The sequence below is a fragment of the Mustela erminea genome, chromosome 16, assembly GCF_009829155.1.
Source record: "Mustela erminea isolate mMusErm1 chromosome 16, mMusErm1.Pri, whole genome shotgun sequence".
Classification (NCBI taxonomy): Eukaryota; Metazoa; Chordata; class Mammalia; order Carnivora; family Mustelidae; genus Mustela; species Mustela erminea.
The window spans coordinates 35,582,818-35,588,817 of record NC_045629.1 but is presented as its reverse complement, the minus strand read 5'-3'; the positions used below and the strand labels follow the sequence as shown (position 1 = coordinate 35,588,817).

At 39.1% G+C, this 6,000-nt stretch overlaps 1 long non-coding RNA gene across 1 annotated transcript in view; it reads right to left on the bottom strand.

Annotated features, from left to right (window-relative positions):
* Positions 1–3,805: 3,805 nt before the first annotated feature.
* Positions 3,806–6,000, bottom strand: part of LOC116575228 — a 48,340-nt gene continuing 46,145 nt past the window's right edge. Inside the window, exons 2-4 of the long non-coding RNA XR_004279659.1 lie at positions 4,689–4,786; positions 4,510–4,555; positions 3,806–4,202 (exon numbers count right to left, since the gene is read on the bottom strand). This is a non-coding gene — a long non-coding RNA (uncharacterized LOC116575228). The remainder of the gene's footprint in view (positions 4,203–4,509; positions 4,556–4,688; positions 4,787–6,000) is intronic.

Below are 6,000 nucleotides of genomic sequence, written 5' to 3'. Positions count from 1 at the left end.
TCAGGCCTCTGTCTTCTACTCAGGTCATGATCTAAGGGTCCTTGGATCAAGTCTTGCATCAGGCTCTCTGCTCAGCAGAGAGCATCCCCCTCACCCCCCACCTGCCTCTTTGACTACTTATGATCTCTCTCTCTCTATGTCAAGTAAATAAATAAAATCTTTAAAAAATTATTTATGACACCAAAAAAATTTATTTCTTTAGAAGTGTATGTTTCTACATGATTGGTAGGACAAATCACATTGTTAAAGATCAACTAGTCATTGAATGAGTCCAAGAAGAATTGCTTCACTGTAGACTTACTAGGCTGGAAGCATCTCGTGGAAGGCAGGACCATGCATCTATTGGGTTAGACCACTGAAAGCTTACGTGAATGCCTGATTCTGCATTAATGTCATAATTTGACTAATATCTGTAAGCTTTAGGAGGAAACGGTTATGTCTTTTTCATTCCAGTATTGCATTCCAATATTCTATGACAGTGTCTGTCGCATAATTAATATGTAACAAATATTGTTGAATGAGTGGGACTGAGGGAGATGAGACAGGAGCCAGATCCTATCAGTGATACTAGATACTGGATTCTAGTATCAAAAAGACAAGAAATTGAAAGGGCATAAGATGGTGGCATAGTAGGAGGACCCTAGGCTAGCCTTGTCTCTCAAACACAGCTAGATGATTACCAAATCATTCTGAATATCCCAGAAACTGACCTGAGTACTGACAGAATAAACTGCACAACTAGAGGGAAAGAAGAGGCTACATCAAGAAAGGTAGGAAGAGAGGGAGATGTGGTTTGGTGAAGAAGTTGACTGTGATCTGGAGGGGAGGGAGCATTGGTCTCAGAGGAAGGTGAGAGAAAGTGGAGTACACAAGGATATATATGATGAGAATACTTCCAAAGCCATTGTCTGGGAAAATGTGAGGAGCTCATTTTTGTAACCCGTGGGTCTCCCAGTCTAGAGTTTCAGAGGTCCCCTGGCCTGGGTCGGATAGAGACCTGAAGATGCTGCCCTACTCCTGGAAAGCAGACACACATGCAAACCAGGGACAGATGGTGCGATCTGAGGATTACCTAAGGTACATGGGAAGAGACTATTCCTACTTTTTGGAACTCATCTCTGAGAGGTAGCATCACCTCTATAGGGACAAAAGAGCCAGTGGGCACAAGTTCCCTCCCCTGCTCCTTAGCATAAGCACAGAAGCACCTGCTGAGTGTCGCTAATCCAGACACTGGTTGTTTAGCCTGCTTTGCTCCAAATCCCGTGTCACTGTGCTTTGGCATGACTACCATTCTGGGTCAAACCTGCAAAAGTCGAGTGCAGTGAGACCCTTTCCCAGAGGACTAGCCCAGGCCCAACCACATCAGGTCCTTGAAGACTGGAATTTTAAAAGTCAGAGGACTGTATGGAGTAGAGCCCAAGGTATACTGCGGTACTCCAGGCAGGCAAGGGACACAGAGACAGTGTGAAATAAGCAATATGAAAAATGCCTATTATGCTTGACGGGAAATTCTTTGCTTCTCTGAAAGTGCTTCCTTGAGACCCCGAGAGCACCAAGCATGGACTCCCATCTCTAAGGACAAAAGCGAAGGCCGGTGTCATTCCCCCACCTGTCCCCCACTTTTCACATCTCAGCATAAACCGACTTCAGTAAACAGCACAGCAGCAACACTGGCTGCCCAACCTGCTTAGGCAGTTCTGCCCCACAAGCTCTGCTAGTACTGCTTTTTCTCAAGCAAATGTGCCTAAGGACCAGAACAGTGGACCCCTCCCGCAGAAGACCAACAGAAATCCCTCCATGCACCGCATCTACTGACCATAGAGTTCCATAAATCTTTAGCTCAGGCATAAAATGAATGAAATTGTATCCTTTGCAACATGGTTAGACTTAGAGGGTATTGTGCTAAGTGAAGTAAATCACAGAAAAAGACAAATGATTTCACTTATATGTGGAATCTAAAAAACAAAATAAGAAATAACAACAAAAACTCCCCAGAAATGGGCTTAGAAATACAGAAAACAAACTGGTAGCTGCCAGATGGGAGGAGTGTAGGGGAATGGGCAGAAATTCATTTTCAATTCCTATTTTGTTTCCTGCTTACCTGTGTGACTTTGGAGGATGTTTCTCAAAGTCTTTTGTTGTGTCTCAGTTCCACTATTTCTTTTTCAGTTTTATTGTTTTAAAAATGGAAATGATAATAATGGCAATAACCTTATAGGCAGTTGAGTTCAGGATCATAAAAATGCTGTGTGACTATAAGGCACACTGAGTTGTTATTCACATTACTATGAACCGTATAAAGCAACTCAGTTTATTGCCATCATTATCGCCATGTCAACAATAGAAAGAAAGGGAGTTCCAAGTTGTCCACTCTGTTATTCTACTTTGTCTAAAGCTATTTTTAAACAAACACTTGGTGAATGCACACCATGTTTATCTTACATACTGTAGGGAACACAAAGGTATATAGAATAGTGAGAGGCAGCTTGGTGTAATGAAAAGAACTGAGACTTTGAATCCTGGATCTTCCACTTGCTTGCACAGTGACCTTAGAAAAGTTACTTACCTCATCTGAGCTTCTGTTCTTTTATCTGTGAATGGGTTTAATAAATACTCATCTTACATGATTGATGTGAGAGTGAAAAGCTGTGAATTGCATCAAACGTCAGGCACATTGCATATACTCATCAAAAACTAATAGATATCAATAGCTATTTCTGTCCCTTTTCCTTTCCCCTACCCTGGGTTCTAGTCCCAAGCTACGTGATCAAGCATATATCTCTAGTCCATTTATAAAATGAGGATTTTGAGTAAGTGACTGCTAAGATTCTTTGCATTCTTGTACCTGGTGCGTTTGCTTCAGCAAACTCCCCAGATCTGTCCTTGAGATACTGCTGATGATTTAGTCTTCTGTGGATATGAACAGATGCAGTTGTAATGGGAGGCCCAGTAACTGACGGCCAACAATGAAGGAAGCCACAGGGTCACAACAAAGGGAGGCACAAGACATTAGAGGCACATTTCTTTAATTTACAAAGAGATTTGATGCCACTTCTATGCAGAACACCCACATTTCATGGGCATGACAACCATGATACCATCTTTTAAATCAGGGAAATCCTGTGAAATTCCCTTTCTCTTCTGCCTGCAGTGAGAGAAGGTCAGAGTTTTACATGCTCAGTTCATTTCAGGCTTTCCTGCATAGGTTATTCTCTTTCCAACTTTGGAACTTGTTATCTGGTACCACTGTTCAGATCAACAAATGCTCATTCCTTTGAATGAGTCTGGATGCCTACTGCTGAGTACTCATTAGGAACCAACAAGAATGGTTACCTTTTCCAATGTACAGATTGCATCCAAAGTAAAGCAGATTTGAACAAGCATAGTGAATGCTTCTGAACAGGAATGAAGAACAGGTAGCTTCATGGTGATCAAAGTCCCAAGTTCTTCTGTGACAAATAACATCATTAGAAAATGGTGATTTCTGTGCCTTATTAAATGCATGTTGCTAATGATTTCCCATCTTTTGCTCTCCATCCAATATTCCTGGCCTTTCAAATTCAAATTTCCTTGCCTTAGACAGTCCCATTGAACATTTAATTGGTAGGTAGAATATACAATGGCATAAAAGGACCCACAAAACATGTAAGGATATTACTCATGTAATTTTTGCCCCAAACAAATTTACAACATTATCCTTACACTGAAACAGAGGGGCCCTTGCCCTGCTCTGGTTTTCCATGGCTGTGATACTCTTAATGCGTCAAAGAGTCTATGGGGTCAGTGGGACATGGATTTACAACTGTTGTTTCCTATCTAGACCATTTTCTGAGTATCTGGGAGCCCAGAAATCCATTCCCAATGTTGAACTTGTAGATTTACATGAATCTTTTTCTCTAAAATTGGCTCCTGGAAAGATTGATGAGACTTTGGTCTAAAGGAGAAACAGCATGAATATACTCCTGTGGTCCAAGGGGTGGTTAAGGACTGTTTAGTTGCTGAATGAGGGTTGTAGATACAGGTTGGATGTGTAAGTTGGGATAGAAATACCTGTGGCATGAGAATTCCATGACCAGAGACAAAGCCAGGAGTAAGGAAACAGGGAGGGGGTGCCAAAAGCAGGAGTTCAGGTGGGTGTTGATGTGGGGCTGGCTTTCTCTACACTCTTACATTTCTGGGTGCCATTTTGAGAAGTCCAAGATCTGTAAAAATAGGAGGATATAACATATTTATTTAAATGTTTTTATTTAATTAAATAAATAAATATTTATTTGTTGGCTTAATTTATAACTTTAAATTTTAGATGTGTGCCACGGGAGTCTACATGGCTCCTATCTCAAGCTTCCCAAATATTGGGAGGTCAGTTGACCCTATTTAGAAATTCATCCTTAATGTGCAAACAGAGATATGATTCTTCAACTTTCTTGGCCTTCTCATACACTATTTCTGTTTCTTACTTGAAAAAAATATGGAATCTCAAAGTTGGTTTTACAAGTTTTCATTTACTACCTGTTATGATTGTTGCCCTTGACTCAAAAGGGTTTCTCTTGTGACCCTGGAAAGCAAAAGCGTAATGACACAGGTTATCCATTGACCTAGTCAGAAGAATTGCAATATTGATTATTCTCAATTCCTAGACTTTGGGAAGTATTGACAAGGTGTCCCCCACTCAACTTTAATATTAATACCTGAATACTGGTCAGGCTGACTGGCGCTTAGTCTTTGGACCTGGATCAGGATTTTAAACATTTAAGTTCAGCATGATGGCTTTGCTCGTTTTGAGGCCCTGAGGAAAGGAGAGAATAAACAAAACTGGTTAAAGCACAAAGAAGGGTTACTGGCTAACTTTAGAAAGATGCTAGAAAGAATGATCAATTTTTATAAAACATATTTGAAAAATCTGCAAGTTAATAATAGCATTGCTATCCAGAGTAGGAACATCTCTTTCAAAAACTCATTATCTTGGAGTCTTACACATCAACGCTCATGATTTCCCAAGTACAGTAATAGCAACACCTATTTATATACCACTTGTCATTTGAGACTCTCAGAATGGTAAATAGCTGCTGTTTGGAATCTGCCTGTAGTTTGAACATGAAAATGGCAGTATAGTTTAGAACTTCATGGTTCGCCTAAAGAATTTGTCTTGTTTACTATTTAAATGTTCTAAGCTTCATTTTTGTGATAATGGCAAGTAAAAGGAGAGCTATTCTCTTTACAGTGGAGTTGCATTCACATCTGAATCCTCTTATAAAGAAAGTCAAGAAATGACAAGGATTAGGATTGCTTTCTTGTTCTGGGAATTATTGAGTTTTAACAACTATAGAGAAGCTATGACTTATGAATCTGGATCTTTTCTTTTCTTTTTTTTTTTCACTTTGCCTAGTATTGCTTATTTTTATAATTTGTTGGTCTCTGAGTTTAGGAAAAGAGACACTATCTTAATATTTCCCCATCAGAAACAATAATAACTAGTAGATAGCTTAATAATTTATCTAGTTGTTCAAGATGAAATTTATACACTGGTAGAATGATTATACTAGCATCTTCAGGGTAAGGGAGAAGGGAATTATCCACCAAAAAGTAGAAATGGGAGGTAGAGGACTGCAAGCAACTCCAAAATAAGCCAGCAAGAACCTTTTATAAAGGATTAACAAAAAATCCTGCTTCATTGAATTTGCCTATGTTCACCTAGTCTTATCTAGCTGATTATTTTGTGTGTGTGTGCACACCCATTTTTTCTTTCTATAAATTTCATTAAATGAGTGATTCTTTTCTTAAAACTACACTGTTTAAAAAGTAATGTATAAGAAGAAATAAATGCAACTGACTACTATTATACTATATTATTCCAAAGAGTTTTTATCTCTCAAGATAGTTTACCAACTCAATTTTCAAAATAGTGGGAAAAAAAAAAAGAAGGAGGTAAATGTTACTTAACGGTCTACACAGTAGGAAAAATTGAGCAAAGACATTAATAATTATTGTCAATTCGTCACT